General features: G+C 45.8%; 1 protein-coding gene across 5 annotated transcripts in view; it reads right to left on the bottom strand.

Moving 5' to 3' along the window:
- Window positions 1-16,570, bottom strand: part of DYRK1A (dual specificity tyrosine phosphorylation regulated kinase 1A) — a 152,464-nt gene extending 135,894 nt beyond the window's left edge. For 2 of the 5 annotated variants that reach the window (XM_086675962.1, XM_086675965.1), the window contains exon 1: window positions 14,987-15,125. The gene's annotated coding sequence lies outside the window, so the exon portion shown is untranslated. Of the gene's footprint in view, window positions 1-14,986; window positions 15,126-15,698; window positions 15,718-16,423 lie in introns of those variants that run through there. The other 3 variants (XM_086675963.1, XM_086675964.1, XM_086675966.1) reach the window with 3 other exon arrangements.
- Window positions 16,571-17,914: the final 1,344 nt, after the last annotated feature.

Here is a 17,914-nt window from a genome sequence, read left to right as displayed (position 1 = left end):
TACAGATGCCAGTGACACCAGGAACCAAACGCTACAGCTGAATCTTTGTCACTGCCCACCTCCGGGAAACAGGTGCAGCTGCCATCCCCTTGCACTGCGGGACACAGATTTTACAAAGTGTCTGCTTCTGAAAATCACTAGCTTCTGAGGTAGTGGCCTGGAGGCCCCAGGTCACACGACCATGTCCCAACTCCAAAAGATGCAGAGAAAGTGAGCAAATTAGGCTTTCAAAATTGAAGATTTCTACTTCCCCCCAAGACCCTTAGGATAAAGAATTCCTCAAATACAGAAAGCGTTTAGGGGTGCCTGGGTGGCTCAGTCGCTTGAGCGTCCGACTTCAACTCAGGTCACGATCTCGCGGTTTGTGAGTCCGAGCCCTGCGTCGGGCTCTGGGCTGACGGCTCGGAGCCTGGAGCCTGCTTCGGATTCTGTGTCTCCCTCTCTCTCTGCCCCTCCCCTGCTTGTGCTCTGTCTCTGTCTCAAAAATAAACAAAACATTTAAAAAAAACCATTTTTTTTAAAAAGCGTTTACACATTTTTGTTTATTATTGGAAAAAACGAATGAACCAGTAGCACAAGGCATCAATCCCAGTATACCAGAACTTGTATCTATTTCTTCAATTAATGGATTATAGAAGCTCTATGTTTCTCTCTCTTTTCTCTCTAAATGTTTAACTTTACGGCACTTACCCATTCAACTAAGTTTTCTATTATCTGGAGGCAGCATATGCAATCTGCTATGATGATCCTTAAGCAAATTTACTTCCCTACATCTCAACCTTCTAGCTTATAAAACAGAGATATGACCAACCACCTTGTAGAGTGGCTGAGAATATTAAAATAACTAATAATGAATATGTACAGTGTCTGGCCCATAGCAGGCAATCAATTAATAATAGCTATTGTTACTATTATTATTGTTAAATAGCTTATTTTTTAAGAGAATAAATTCACTGATCGACATTAACTTTTTTAAAAAGCTACCAACACCCTGAAGATCTAAATTTCTATTTTACATGGTACTATAAACGTTCCCCCCTTTACCTCCTTCCTATGTTATCAGAGATAAAGCAACACGTAGCTTGAAGGACACCTAACATGTTGCCACCAAAAACAAGTTCAAGAAATAAACAAAAGGAGGGAGGGAAGGAGGAAGTGCTCATGCTGAACGTGTTTCCTTTACATTTCTCTCCAGGGAGCTCCTAGCTATACCGAAAAGCCTCATGAGGGCAAGGACGTGTATGTCCGTGTAACTCACTCCCAAGGGCCTAGCATGGCACCAGGCAGAGAGGAGCGCTTCAATAGCTACTGAATAATTCTGAATATGTTTTCCTAAATATTTACAACAGACCTGTCACCGAGAAAGGTTTCAGAACTATTTTAAACAAATCCCTTATAATCTTTTAAAAGCTCATTCACCTGGGGGCACCTAAGTGGCTCAGTCAGTTAAGCGTCCGACTTCAGCTCAGGTCGTGATATCGCGGTTTGTGGGTTCAAGCCCCACGTCGGGCTCTGTGCTGACAGCTTAGAGCCTGGAGCCTGCTTCAGATTCTGTGTCTCCCTCTCTCTCTCTGCCCCTCCCCTACTCATGCTGTCTCTCAACAATAAACAGATGTTAAAAAAAATTTTTTTTAAGGCTCATTCACCTGACAAGATCAACAGCTTCAATAATTTTCTAACTACGAAACTCATTCTTTAAAAAAAGAAAAAAAATCCATCCATACAATGAACTTTCCCTAATCATTTTCATCCTGTTGTCCAAACTTGAAAAAGTTAAAGCCAAAAAGCATCCAAACAAATCACCGTCTCCGCTTTTCCGTCACTTTTTAGATGAAGTCAAAGCTAGCACTTATTTTAAATGTGAACCCGACATTGGCTACTGCAAATGCCAGATTGACATTCCAGAGATCACTGGAGAATGAACCTCACTCTGCTGGCTAGGAACCGTGAAGAGTATCCAGGCTGATTCCCTCCACAATTTTTAAAACCTCTCCAGATGAACACTAAGGGCTGTACCTATTTCAATAAACTACGAAAATGATGTGCTCCTTTAATAAAGAAGGCACAATCCAATACAGCATAGTCAAATAAACTTTAATAAAAAATAAAAAGGCACGATGTTTCTATTCCATATTCCTAACATCTGGCTTCTCACAAACAGTAGGTATTTCACAGGCATTGTTAAAGGAATCCAGGAGCAAATAATTATTTTTCCTGGCTACATGGTTTTCCAGTCCTATCTTTAAGAAGACAGTTCTTGGGTCCTTGAGACCAAATAGTAAAGATCAAAACATGTAGTTCATTGATTCACTCAACAAATAAATGTTTACTTGGTGCTCAGTATGTGCCAAACACTTGCCAATCCCAAAGAAGGGGGGAGGGGGCCAACCACTGCCCCTTCTCTCTGAAAGGCATTAGTCAACTAAGCACTAAAAAAAAATTATCAAGTGTAATAAGCACTATAGAGAAAAATACAGCAAGACAGGAGATATTAAAAACGAAGAGGTGGCAGGGGCTGGGGGGCAGCTTTCCCTGACAAGGTGACATCTGAGCTGAAAGTGAAGGAGGAAATGGAGCGGACTTCAAGAAAGGGGAGGACTACCAGCCGAAGAAGGAGCACATGCCCAGACGGGGTCTGGAGACCCGGAAGGTTAGAGTGTGGAAGTGAGCTGGGGCCACACCATCCAGTTGCGGGGTCCTGTGACTAGCAGGAGTCCCAATGTACCATTAAAAAGCTGTTCTTGGGGCGCCTGGGTGGCTGAGTCGGTTGGGCAATCGACTTCAGCTCAGGTCATGATCTCATGGTCAGTGGGTTCGAGCCCCACATCAGGCTCTGTGCTGACAGCTCAGAGCCTGGAGCTTGCTCTCTCTCTCTCTCTCTCTCTCTCTTCTCTCCTCCCCCCGCCCTTGTGTTCTATGAAAAATAAATAGACATTAAAAAAACAAAGTTGTTCTTGCTCATCATTTGCTCAGATCACTCTTTCATTCCTGCCCATGCTATTGAACTTTCCTTTTTTTCTCGACTCTCCCTGCATGCCTGCATCCTTTGTGTGTCTGGATCTTCGTCTTACTCAGCAAGAAGCCTTCCTCCAAGCGGTCTCTCCTGAATCCTCAGGCTCCTGTCTTCAATTTCTTCCCTCTGCATAGCTGACTGGAATACTGCTGAGTAACCGCGGGCCTTCGGGCCAATTCTTAGGTAAATTCACCTAGCTTTCCTGATGTTTTGAACTGTACCATAGAACCATTATAGGGAAGTTGAAAAGGTGAGATTAGATAATAGTATGCTCAAATGAGATCCTAATAATTTTCCTACCACTGCTACTTTGAAAAAACTTTTACAAAATCTTTTGTACCATGGAAGTAATGTCATTCAGTAATGAATGTGTTCGATGTAAAGATAAAGTTAAAAAAAAAAAAAAAAACACCGAGATGACAGTTGTTCTTTTCAAGGAGAAATGATCAAATCGGAACAAATTTTTCAGCACACAGAATTTGTCTTAAAGACTAGAGTCCTATTTATATTCAAATAAACTTTAACTCAAAGTTAACTGCCAAAAGAACTCTAAAATGAGACCAAAAAATTGACCTTCAAAAGGCAACACCAAAATCACTCAGTTTCATGGACTCTGTGTTCCCTTTAATGAAGATTCATGTCTACCCTAGACTAAGTCCATGAGCCTACTCTAGAGATCCCAAAAGATCTCCCACCAGATCCTGACTCCCATCAGGACACCCACAGTAGGCTTTGCTGTAGCACTGACGCCCAGGCCCCAATTCCACGTATGGCACCAGGAGGTACTCCATAAATAATCCCAAACACCTCACGAGATAAATACATTTTAGATTATTGGTATCCTGATAAGGATACACGTGAAAAGAAAAAGATGAGACTTTTCGGGAAAACACAAAGATACTCTGTCACGTGTTCAGCTACTCTATACTTCGCAAACCACGTATTACGATACAACCTTTTCCTTTCCAGAGTCACACCTTCTAGCATTGCCTTCTCCCACTGCCCTATTTTTAAGCTCATCTTTAATGGTGCTACAAATGATTTCCAGCTGCCCTTAATGGAAGCCTGACTACACTAATAATTCCATCTTCTGTTCCTTGACAGTTCCTTCAGGCCTTCGGGAGAAACGTTCTCAACCGTCCCGCTAAACCAATCATTCCGGTACCGTACTGCTACCTAAGTTCAATTCTCTCCTTTCTATCTCCACAAATTTGGCCACGCTTCTGTTTGAACACAGTGATATTCACTTGTCCCGCTGAAAAGTAAATAACTGAGAATTTTCAAGGCGCTCCAAACTTGGCTCTCCCATCTGACTTGTACCTTTTACCTCTTCGTATTCCTCCAAGCCTATACACCTAGAACAAGCTACCTTCCAGGCAGGCCCTGCTTCTCTCACTGTCATCTCCCTAACCCAGACCCATCATCACTGCCCTGTGGAAACTCCTTCAATTGCCCCAAATCAAATGCCTCACAATCTGTAAGACCCATCACTGTCATTTCTCAGTGCAACCGTCCCTATCCCTCCTCCAGGATCTCTCTCTCTCTCTCTCTCTCACACACACACACACACACACACACACACACACACACACACACACACACACTGATACTCGGGGCTCACGAATCTGTCATTCTCCAGAGTCACCCCTCACTTCCCCTGCTACCACAGGTCACCCACAGGACAGCCCCCAGCAGACTGCCAATGCCCCAGGTTCCACCAAGACTCAGTCCCTCCTCCTCAAGGCTCACTCAAACCCCCAGAATCCTTACTTCTCTACATTCTTCTAGTCCTTCACATGTCAACTCCTCTCCATGTCAGCAGCCGTGGTCTCTACTATGATAATGGTGCCTGCACCCAACAGCTATGTCAACACTAACAGCACAGGTAACCAAATCTCACCCACCTCTGGAGTCAGAGCTCCTACCACCGCGATGCGCATGCCTCATACAGGGGCCAGTCAAACGTTTACTCAAATGATGAGGAACAAGAATCCCCTTGCACAATTTATCAAAGCATTTACAATTACAAGCATCTACAGGTTATCAAAACATCCATTTTTCATTCAACAGAACAAAGAAATGCAGGAAAATCAGAAAATATTTTTAATTATGTATCTGACAGAGAATAAATATTTCGTTTTTTAAAGTACAAAACTCCGAGTACAACTTAAGATGTTCAAACTCACTCATAATTAAAGAAATGCAAATCCAAACAACTGAACATCATTACTCACCTATTAAACTGACAAAGATTTAAAATTCTAACGACACCAGTATTGGTGAGATCTGGAAAACTGAACTCTCAGACCCAGCTCATGAAGTAGAAATTGGTGCTACTTTTGAGAAGACACTTTCGCAAGACATATTCAAATGTGCATATACTTGGTGAACCAGTAATTTCCCTTTGAAATATGTAATCTAGGGCTAGTGTTCTAGAGAACACAGTTATATGCACAAGGACGTATACTGGAACACTTTAAAACAAAAATACAAGAACAATTCAAATGTTCTTTAATAGAGATTGAGTAAATTGGGGTACATCCATAACACGGAATACTCCCTAACCGTTTAAAAACAACAAGCAAATATCATATGGCCGATAGGGAAATACGGCCCAAAGAGATCAAGACACTTAAGATGCAAATCTGTGTGTCTGGCACGATCCCATTCACTCTTAACTGCAGACACTATACACACACACAATCCATCACAATGTGCACTTTAAAAAATAAAGAGGATCAAGGGTGCCTGGCTGGCTCAGTCGGTGGAGTACACAACTCTTGATCTTGGGACTCGTGAGTTCAAGTCCCACACTGGAGGTAGAATTTCCTTAAAAAATACTAAATTTTAAAAAATAACAGGATCACACTGAACATACAGCTTTGTAACACACACATGTAATAAACGTTTAATGTATATATATACAGTTGCACCTACATGCACAGGACATTTCTGGTAGGAAAACAACAACTATGACCTACGGAGCGTGAGGTGGGGGTGGGGGGGTGATAAGGCACCATTCTATAGGGCTTGAACTTTTTTCTTCTTTTTTTTTTTATATCGTGAGGACATTATTACTTGGTGATCTTTAGGAACTAAAATTCCCTAGGTCATCAGAACGATTCCTATATGTTTGACATGCTATAAGACCGCTCCAAAGGAATGATGGACGCTAATTTAAAAAAAAGCCTTCTACTCCCAATCAAGCAATCAAGTGGTCTTCCTCAAAATTATCCACAGTTTCATTACCAACACTCTTAGTGACAGGAGACCAGCAGTCAGTCTAATACCACCAACCTCTGGCCACCAGAAAAGCCTCCAGCAACCTTTCCAGGACTTTACCACAAGCTGACACTTTTCAAAGACATGCCCTTCATTCTCCTCCGGCAAGGGCACACGTGCCCTGTTCTTCCCCCCACCCTTCCCACAAAGCTCTCTCATTAGTACAGGTGCTCATCTCCAATTTTTAAAATGACAGCCAGCTAATTCATAAGAATAAAGTGTTAACTTGATATACAGATAAAGCACATTCCTCTGGGAATATTTCCATCTTAAATTAGGGAATCCAGCTCTTCGCTTCATCTAAAAGAATGAATTTGACAGTGAGAACTGCAGATTTTGAAAAAGAAAGTAAGAACGGGGACAAGACCTACTTGGTTCCTTCTCCTCGTGCCTGGCAGGCACCTACCTACCATCTCCCCTCACACTGCCCGTCCACGACCCTGTCCACTACAGCACTGAGAATAACGACACCTTATTCAAAACCTCAACTTCCCACCTTTAAATATTCATCTGACTACCTCTATTTGTTAAAAGGACAATTAAGTGATCCCACCATTCACTACCAATGAGCTCACACATAAAAAAAACTATTTGAGAATGACCCATATCCCTATAAAATCCCAATGCAGTTGGTATTTCGTCCTCTCTTGCGTTTGTATGAAGAACAAAGAACCAGGAGTCGGGGAAACATACACCAGCCCTGGAGACCAGCCTATTCTGGGGCACTGGTTAGTCATTTAGCTTCTTTACATCCATTTCCTTCCCTAAAATGAAGATGAACTCTATGAATGTTTCTCAAAATGTTTCTACTGTACCAGGATTACCTGGAGTCCTAATTAAAAAGGTAGACTCCTGGGGCGCCTGGGTGCCTCCGTCCATTAAGCTTCTGAATCTTGATTTTGGCTTGATTTTGGCTCAGGTCATGATCTCACGGTTCGGTTCGTGGGATCGAGCCCCGCATCTGGCTCCACGCTGACAGTGCGGAACCTGTTTAGGATTCTCTCTCCCTCTCTCTCTCTGCCCCTCCCGTGCACACTCACTCTAAGAATAAATGCGGAAGGAAGGAAGGGAGGGAGGGAGGGAGGGAGGGAGGGAGGGAGGGAGGGAGGAAGGAAGGAAGGAAGGAAGGAAGGAACAGAAAGTCAATTCCAGAGCATCATCCCAAACCTATAGAAAGAGAAGTATCTGAGCTTGGGAAATCTCACAACTCTGAGAAGTTCTCCAGAAGCCTGTTTGAGAACCGTTAGTTTCTCAGGTCTCCACTAGATCAAATAATAACACTCTCTAGTTCAAAGGAATCCTAGACTCTCTTTGTTCAAACCCACAGAAACTTAAGAGGAACATACTTGGATAGTAAACTTCTTTCTAAACGTCACTGCTATCATCCTTACAACTTCAGGGGCTCAAACATTTACTGAAAACCTGACAAGACACAGGTGTTATTCCAGAATTGTCTGCTGAGAGTATAAGTATGAAAACATACCATAAGAATACCTACTAGGAAACTATGAAAATAAAACTCAAAAGCTGAGACTCCAAATACTGGTTACATAAAATACAGTCACAGCAATCAAGAACCATGTTTCTATTAGAAAACAGTGTCAGTAAAATAACGTGCCAAAATTCCTTCACTACTAAAAGTTTAGCTACATGTTTTCTAATCTGACCATATATGCGTATATTGCAGATACTAAATAGTGATCTATTTAAATGTGCACACCACAGTTCAAAAGATTAATGACCAAATATGGAAAATAAGTCTTATTAATTAGTGCAGTAAGTTGTCTTTTCAAGGTTTATTTCTGTATGTTTCTTCCAAAACATTTCAAGGTGTGACAGGAAATGCCTCATAATCCCCCCCCCCCCACCATTCTCTTCTTCAGTAGAAACAGATTTTCAACCAACCAGCTACCCTGCCAGAGACCACATATCCCAGCCTCCTTTGCAGCTAGCCACCTGACCAAGTTTGGACCAACAGATGTGAACAAAAGTCACGTATGCAACTTCCAGGTTTGTCTTTAAAAGGAGATGTGCTTTCCCCACATCTGTTCCTAGATGGTGGATATGGTGGGGAACGGTCTTCTACCATACAGAAAGTGGGGTTTCCCTAAGCACAGGGAAGGAACCAAGGTCCCCTCTACCATGGAGCCACCACATTAGCCTTAAAATTACTTCCAGGAGAGAGAAATAAACTTCTTGTTTAAGCTACTGTATTTAATCAGAACAAAGGCCCAATCTTGTATTCTAATTAATGCATATAGAAAGTTTAAGTGTATAACAAATATTAATAACTTCTTACTAATTCAATAAAGCTGAAACTCTAATTATAAATTCTTGGGTAACCCCACCACTGAAATTATTGCTACTGTACCAACTTATGTTTAAATGGCATTTTACACTTTTGCAAAGCACCGCGTTACAGTATCTCATTCCACAGTCTCAAACTCCTGGGCAGGGCGGCTGGTGCTGTGCACGTCTGGCATATAAAACACCCAAGCCCAGAGAGGCTACTCTGCCCAAGACTGCACAATTATGGAATGGTACTAGCACAGGACTCGGCAGATAGGTTCCTCATTCCATCCTCTATACACATATACGTCTATCTACCTCTGCTGTACTGGAAGGGTGATCAAAGAACTATTCCTGTCCAGGTGGATGTTACCACCTAATGGAGAGAAGACACAGACATCATATAAGTAGAACTGTGAATATATACGAATAATCGTACAGCTATCTGCAATAAGAGCTATTAAAAAAAAAAAAAAAAAAAGCAGAGTCCCATAAGAACGCACAGCCAAAGAACCCTACCTAGACTGGGGTTTGGGGGAAAGCCTCTCTGAAGAAGTAGCATTTATCCTGGGACCATAACCATGAGTATGAATGGAGGAGGAAAAAGAAGGAGAAGCGAGAGGAGAAAGCTATTAAGAAATGTGCATGTGTTGCCCCAACCTTCACAAGAGCCCTATGGGAAGTATCACAAACCCCGTGTTACAGAGGAAGAAACCAATGCTTAGCAAAATCACACGGCCAGTGAGTGGCAGGACCTGCTGAGATTCCGGATCTGCCTGACTCTGGAGCCTCTGCCCAGCACCATCTCACAGGCCTGTACTCTGTCCACAGGACCACGCTGTCCCAATGGCCATCTATAACTAGACATTATGCGCATTTTGGACGGGTGTCAGATGCAAACCCTAACCACAAATATCCATAAAACTTAAAAAAGAAAAATCAACTCTTGCCATTGGAAATTTGATATACTTAGAAAAATTACAGGGTTACTTAATGAACAGGGATGTTATGTAAAATAAAAGGGATGTTGAAAACCAGATTTGTTCCATGTTAAACCAGATCCCTAAGCTCCTCCCCACTGATTTACACAAGCATTTTAATTATGGGAACAGAAAATTCATAACAATTCTAAAGTAAAAATACATTTTAAGCTACCATGCAGTATTACATATGAGCATATATCCCTCAAGCAAAAGGTAAGTACCTTGTCAAAACTTTAATGGTACTATAAATTTTTCAAAATCTCCTTCTAGGGGCACCTGGGTGGCTCAGTTAAGCATCTGACTTCAGCTCAGGTCTTAATCTCAGTTTGGGAGTTCAAGCCCAGCACTGGGCTCTGTGCCGACAGCTCAGCACCTGGACGCTGCTTCAGGTTCTGTGTCTCCCTCTCTGTCTGCTCCACCCCCCCCTTAAGCTCAGTATGTCTCTCTTTCTCAAAAACTGAATAAACATTTATAAAGATTTTTTAAGGGACACCTGGGTGGCTCAGTCAGTTAAGCATCTGCCTTCAGCTCAGGTCATAGGCTCAGGTCATGATCTCACCATTCGTGAGTTTGAGCCCTGCGTCGGGCTCTGAGCTGACAGCTCTGAGCCTGGGGCCTGCTTTGGATTCTGTGTGTGTGTGTGTGTGTGTCTCTCTCTGCCCCTCCCCTGTTCCTGCTCTGTCCCTGTCTCTCAAAACCTGAATAAAAGTTAAAAAGGAAAAAAAAAAAAAGATTTAATAAAGTAAAAATAAAATAAAATAAAGTAAAATAAAACAAAATAAAATAAAACAAAAATCCCCTTCTAGAACAGAGGTGCGTAGCTCTGGTAGAAAAATCAACTGTCAAAAATCCCAAAAGTGGTTCTACATTAGCACAAAGTATGCCCACCAGGAACCACATCACTTTAGACATTCAACGTACCGTAAGTTATTATCTCCAAAAGAAAATTTTAACTCGTTATACAATTCTGAAAGGATTTCAAAGCAAAAGCTTAACTTCTGAAAAATGTTTAGCTGGCCTATATAATGCAATACTCCCAAACCATGTTCTTTCCGTACACTAAAAAATGAAACTCAGGCTGCCTGTAGCCACTAAGTTAGGAACACAACTTGTCTTTAATTACCTAATACGAATCTTTGATTAATTATTTTGTCCTGTGAAGCCACCATTTCATTTTCACATAACCAACGATAAACTTCACAGCTCCAGCTTAACACTGCAGGCAAGATTTCAGAAAATTTATTCATTTAGGGGCACCTGAGAAGTTTTAGATAACCTGAAATAATTTGATGATTCTTTTCCAAGTAAGTAAACAAAAACTTTAGCCTCCCCAAATTTTTACTCAAAAACTGTATAAGCCGTGGTTAGGAATTACCACAATTTCTCTAGCCATCAAAACACTGACCAACGGTGAAGATAATACACGGTAAGAAGTCTTTTAAAAGGCACAGGGGCACCTGGGTGGCTCATTCAGTTAGGCATCTGACTTCAGCTCGGGTCATGATCTCACAGCTCGTGAGTTCGAGCCCCGCGTCGGGCTCTGTGCTGACCGCTCAGAGCCTGGAGCCTGCTTCGGATTCTGTGTCTCCCTCTCTCTCTGTTGCCCCCCGACCCACTCATGTTTTGTCTCTGTCTCCCAAAAATAAATACATGTTCCAAAAAAAAATTTTTAAAGGCATAATCACCATGTATACTCAAGTCCCACGATACCTTGACAAGGCCAACTGTGTTAGCACCAAGTTTCAGGTGACCGTGTTTGATAACTTCAAGTAATATTTTTACTTGTAAATAGAAAACGGGTACACCGGGGCGCCTGGGTGGCGCAGTCGGTTGGGCGTCCGACTTCACCCAGGTCACGATCTCGCGGTCCGGGAGTTCAAGCCCCGCGTCAGGCCCTGGGCTGATGGCTCAGAACCTGGACCCTGCTTCCGATTCTGTGTCTCCCTCTCTCTCTGCCCCTCCCCCGTTCATGCTCTGTCTCTCTCTGTCCCAAAAATAAATAAACATTGAAAAAAAAAAAAAATAAAGATGATGTCCCAGGGGCGCCTAGGTGGCGCAGTCGGTTGGGCGTCCGACTTCACCCAGGTCACGATCTCGCGGTCCGGGAGTTCAAGCCCCGCGTCAGGCTCTGGGCTGATGGCTCAGAACCTGGACCCTGTTTCCGATTCTGTGTCTCCCTCTCTCTCTGCCCCTCCCCCGTTCATGCTCTGTCTCTCTCTGTCCCAAAAATAAATAAACGTTGAAAAAAAAATTAAAAAAAAAAAAAAAGAAAACAGGTACACCTACCAAAACACTCAACAGAAAGTAGGGATTCTTAGCTCATAGCTGGAATTACTGACAAGGGACACAACAAAACTGTAAGAGCAATAAAATTCTGTGTAAGTGCTAAGTTTTTATAAAGACTCTTCCTGGAAGTTTCTGCGTTTTGCTGGGTTCAAATGTTTCATTTTTTTTTCTTGGGGCAATGAGAGAAATTGCTTGGGGGTGTGGGCGTAGGAAATGTGAAAGTTCTTTGAAGTGAGAGAGAAGCTAATTCTGAAGCAAAAAGATTGACACCTTTATCACAAATACAAAGAAAGTCAAAAATGAAGACTCCTATTAAACTTACTTTTACTAAGCAATTCCCTTTGCACTCATAATAAAGTTACTTCTATCCAAATTTTCTTCCCCAAACTAGATACTTACCAACCATAAACACACATGTAAAAACATCCCTAGTAATCTAAGTAGCTAAGCTGTTATTTAAAAAAAAAAAAAAAAAAAGTTTTCAAGTAGTACCCAAAATTCGATACAAACTAGCATATTCGTTTTTTTGCATATTAGTTTCAAAACAAAATGCAAGCCAACGGTCCTTCTATAACTTCTGTTGTAAGTTGTCTTTGACTTTGCTTTGGCAGATAAATATTCACAGCACTATAAAAACCTATGTATGTAAATTCTTTAAATACCAGTTCCCTAACCACCCCCCCAATCTTTAAGTCATCAACACAATAACTCTCCATAAACTGAAACCCACAGGACAGTCATCTGACAATATTCTAGGAGGTAAAAATATACTAACCAAGGATCTTTTTTTTTTTTTTTTTTTTTTTACTATACACATTCCCAAACAAGACACTGCATTAAAATGGAGTATTTTCATTTACTTTGAACATCAGTTCCCCTAAAAGACTGGACTAATGGGTTAATTTTTGAATCCCAACACACAGTAATTCTGTGTATCTCTTAAGTTTCTAGTAAGTCCCACCAAAATGTCTTTAAAACATGTTTAAGAATCTTATACCCAAATTCCTTATAACAAAGATCCCACCAGCTCATTTGGTCCACTTCCCATCCCCTACCAATAATGACCATCCATTCATTCAAGTCTGTTCCTTCAAATCATAATCATTTTTAGATTTTAAAGCGTGCCTGCCTCCTTACACAGAGGTGACCCTAGAATAATGACTTTCTGAGCTTATGCCTCTTATGAACTTTTTATACTGCTTTACAACAGAACTTGGTACACATGTTAACAGGAGTCCTTAACTTTCTGATAAGGCTGGAAGTGTAAATGAATTTGGACAGCCAACACAAGCACCGGGGCTATTTCAAGACGAATCTTCCAAAAGCACTGGGGTACTTTAAGTGTAAGTCATGTGTATATTAAAAATCTTAACTGTAACCGAGTAAACTTTTCTCTTAACTGCTGTTTCTTTGAAGCTATCTTCTAGTCTCACATTTATAGTCTGTCTGAAGATAATTATTTCTCTCAAGGTAACTGAACAATCAAGACATGACAAATTTAGGAAAACAAAACCTAAAGGTTAATTCCACTGAATTATTAGAACTCCCCCAAATCAAATTAAATATATCCATTCTTAAACATTTTGTGTATGTAAGGTACAAGAGGTCATACAGGAAATCTATTCAAAGATTTAAAAATTCCTAAAAATAACTTTACACAAAACTTTCTCATGACTCATCAATACTTAAGTGATGCCTACAGTTAAAATTAAGTGTGAAGAACAAAACGCACCAAAAAATATTTAATTCCTTCCATTCAAGAACTGCCTACATAGTTGGGTTTTTTTTGGGGGGGGGGGGGGAGGGTGGAGGGAAGATCTGACAAGTTTCTTTAAGAGGGTCTCCTTTCAATCTTTCCACTTCCGCAAAGACAAAGTTAATTCCATGCTCAACACTGCCAGGGGCACAATCTCTGGGTTAGAACCCTGAGTCATTACACACAGATCGCTCCAAAATTTGCCAGTGTTTATAATAATCGGTTATAACCTAGTGATTATGAGCCCAGGCTGGCTACAGACTCCTGGCTCCTGGAGTCCCAGCTGTATGACCTTGGATGAGTCACAGCTCAGTTTCCTCATCTGTGAAATGGGTTAACACTTCCTACCGGTAGGAAAAGCAAGTTCATACATGTAAAACCCCGACAATACTGCCTGGTACCCTTCGTCCTAATCTTTAAAAAATGCGTGTGAAAACAATGCCATACGGTGTATTTTCTCACAACTTGGGCGGAATTCAAAAACCAAACGGTGGTGGCATTCAAGTGCTGCACCTAGATTACGAGGACCATATAATCTAGTGCTGGACGAAAAGCAGAGCCCATTAGCCAGAATCACTCACTAATTTTGCCATTTTTAACTATTTCAGACTAGGGAGGGGCCTTTCGAGAGGTGTTAAGAAATTCGGCAGCTTTGGTGGATCCAAACGAGAGCGGGTTTGTGCCTGTAAATAGACTTGTGAAGTTTTGTTGCAATAGCCAGGTATCAATTATAATTTACGCATTCTCAACCACCAACTCCTCCGGCTGCTAAACAGGTCATTACTCCACCTCGAGTGGCCGGGATCACTTGCACTCACTGCACAACTTCGGAGCACGCCGAGTGCCCTCGCTCCGGCACACACCCCAAGGGCCGCTGAGGGACCCGGCTCCCGACCTTCCCCGGCGCCTCGCCCAGCAGCCAGCCCCATTTTCTTAACCCGTGCATTGTCCTTGCGGAGAACCCCGGCGGATCCCACACTGGTGGGGACCGAGAGGAGGGACGAGGGAGGAGCTGGGGGAAGAGGATGAGGAGGAAGAGGAGGAGGAGGAGGAGGAGGAGGAAGACAACCTCCTCCCCTCCGCTCGGGCGACCAGTGAAGGTCTGGCGCTTTCTCCGGCCCCCAGGCCCCGGCTCCCGGGAGGCCGTGGCCCCTGCTCCCACCCTCCGCAACTTTCCCTCCGCTCGCACCCGCCTCTCCTCCGGGACCGGGCCTGTCGGGCTCCCTCCCCCGGCGGCCGGCCCCGGGCCGCGGCGCCTCCTCCTAAAATGGCAGGTCCCTCCCTCCGCCCGGCCGGCCTCGGCGCGGACCCGGCTGCAGGCCGCGGGGGGAGCCGGGCGCCGGGCCGGGCGGGGCCGCGGCCGGGCCGGACACTCACCGGGACGATGGCGGGGCGCTCGCGCCGCTCCCTCCGGTGAGTCTCAGCCTCGGGCTCCCGCCGCTGCGCTCCCGCCGCGGCCTCCGCAGCCAGCGCCGCCCCGGCCGCTTCTCTCCGCCCCCGGCGCTCCCGGCTCCGCGGCCGAGCCGCAGCCTTCTCAGTCTCTCTCCGGCTCCGCGGTTCCAGCGGCGCCCGGGGCCGGGGAGGCGACAGCCCCCTCCCCGGCAAATACCGCAGTCCCCGGACCCCGACTCCCGGCGGCGGGGCCGCGCGGCCCGGCGCGGCGCGGAGGGCGGCGGCGGCGAGGCCGTGCGCCGAGTCGCGGCCGCTCCCGGCGGCTTCTTCCCGAGGAGGATTTTGTAAATCTCACAAAATGGCGCGCGCTCCAAACCTGCGCAGCGAGAAGCGCCGGGGCCCGAGCGGCGGCGGCGGCGGCGGCGGCTCCTCCGCCAGGAGAGCCCGAACCGCCCGCCCCCGAGTCCCCGCACAGACAGACAGACACACACACACACTCACACACACACACGCACGCACACTCGCCCTCGCACACGCTCACTCACACACACTCTCACACTCACACCGGTCCCGCCCGCTCGCCGGCGGCGGCAGCGGCACCAACAGCAGCAGCAGGAACAGCAGCAGCAGAAGCGGCGGCGGCGGCGGCGGCGGCGCCCGCACCCCCCGCTCGAGGTGTCCGCTCCCAGAGCCCGACCTGGGCCGCGATCAGCAGCAGCGACGGCAGCAGTCTCCCCGAATCCCCCCGCCGCTCTTGCCGCCGCCACCCCCGCCTCACTCCAATGGGGCTTTTTATTATTATTCGGGCGGGAAGCGAAAGGGTTTAAAAAAAAACCAACCAACAAAATGGCGACGGACCGACCCGGTCGCTATAGCAACTGTCAATCAAAACGCAAAACCCCGGCTGACGTGCTGACGTCCTCCTCCCGCCCCCCGGCCCCAAGCCGGCGGGCGGGGCCTGTTGCTCGGGCAACGGCAGATTCCGTTCCCTCCTTTCCCTCTCCCCCTGTGTCCCCAACCAACCACCCAACCCCCTCAGGTCACGTGAAGGATAAATTCGGAGCTCGGGCCCGCTACGAGTGTCAGAGGAGGGCGCGTGATTCGCTCGGGGGAGGGGAGAGGAGGGGGACGGCCGGGCCGAGGGAGGGAAGGGAAGCGAAGGGGGGCGAGGCGGCGGCCCGGCCTGTGCGCGAGCGCCCGCCGCCTCCCCGGCCTCCTGGCCGCGCCCCGCCCCGCGCCCGCGCCCGCGCCGACTGCGGCCCGGGGAGCGCGCGCGGCCTCCGCGCCGCCGCCCCCGGAACCCCGCGCTTCCGCGTCGTGCGCCCGCAGCCCCGCCCGCGCCGAGGGGGAGGGGGCCGGGCTCTGCGGCCGCGCGGGGACCCGGGAAGCCCACCCCCTGGCGCCCGGGCCCGGGGCTCTCACCTTCATCCCCGGGGAGCGCGCCGGCCGCGGGAGGGGGGCCCGGGTGCGCACGGCCGCGCGTTTCAACTGTTCTTCGAAGGGTTCGCGTGCCCCCCTCGCCGGAAAATGCCCACGGAGGCCGCGGCGGGGGTGGGGAAGAGGCCGCCTCCGCGTTTCAGACATCTCAGGAATTCCGGACGCTTCGCCCGAATCCGGGATGCCCCTGCGGCTGACACCTTGATTAAATCCTGCCTCTCGATTTTTGCGGCAACCGATGCCAACGATCAGATATTATGCACGGAGCCATCATAAAAACTTTTTTAGGCTGTGCACGCTCTCCCAGGCTTTCCCACCTATTCCAAACCCCTCCCCACCTTTCTGGGCGCAGCCTTTCCTTCTGGAACGGAATGCCCCCAACATTCATCCTCTTGAGCTATTACTGTATCCTGGTTGCCCAACTCCCTGTTTTCCTCTTTGATGCACCATCTCCGCTTCCCGATTCTTTTCGCCCACCGCTCTTCATTAATATTCTGGCTTCCGTGCGTTTTTATTTTATATACCCCTTCCGCCTGGCTAAATATCGCTAGGTGTGCTTCCCAGGCATTAAAATCTAGATATGCTAGTAGCCATGCTGTGCTGGCTACATTGTAAGCAGTAGACAGCCACTGGCTAAAAATTATATTCTGTACCAATGCTAACAAAATGGCACTTAAAAATGTTACGCTAAAAAGGATGATAATAGGTGTTATTTTACACCAAGTCACAAATTTATTGATTTCTAAGCTTATTTTCCCGTCATATAATAGTGTTCCAGTTTTTTTAAGCTGTTCACAAATACATTAGCAACAGATATGATCTTGTTGGTGTACAGAAAGGCCCCATAATAAGTACTGGTCTCTATCCTATGTGACTCAAGGAAAGATACTTGCTTTAAATGATTTACAACAAACGTTTCCCTCCTACACTTATCAGAACATTGGTATAAGGCAACAATTCAAATTAGCCAGGCCCTGAAAAAAATCAGACTAAACCTCAAATAAATTAGCTAAAAAGTAGTCAGGCAAATAGCTTACTTCAGACTGATTCTCCATGTTATCAAAAGTTCACTTGGGGGGCACCTGGGTGGTTCAGTCAGTTAAGCATCAGACCCTTGGGTTCCGCTCAGGTCATGATCTCAGGGTTCTTGGGTTGGAGCCCCACTTCCTCCTGCTTGGAATTCTCTCTGCCCCTACCCTCCCTCTCTCCTCCCCCCTCCCTGCCCCCCCCCCGCAAAAATAAATAAAAAAAATTTTTTTTTTTAATTTTTTTCAACGTTTATTTATTTTTGGGACAGAGAGAGACAGAGCATGAACGGGGGAGGGGCAGAGAGAGAGGGAGACACAGAATCGGAAACAGGCTCCAGGCTCTCAGCCATCAGCCTAGAGCCCGACGCGGGGCTCAAACCCACTGACCGCGAGATCGTGACCTGGCTGAAGTCGGACGCTTAACCGACTGCGCCACCCAGGCGCCCCT

This window comes from Puma concolor, chromosome C2, assembly GCF_028749965.1.
Source record: "Puma concolor isolate L17-30 chromosome C2, mPumCon1.1.hap2, whole genome shotgun sequence".
NCBI classification, from domain to species: domain Eukaryota; kingdom Metazoa; phylum Chordata; class Mammalia; order Carnivora; family Felidae; genus Puma; species Puma concolor.
This window is presented reverse-complemented; position numbering and strand designations above follow the sequence as displayed.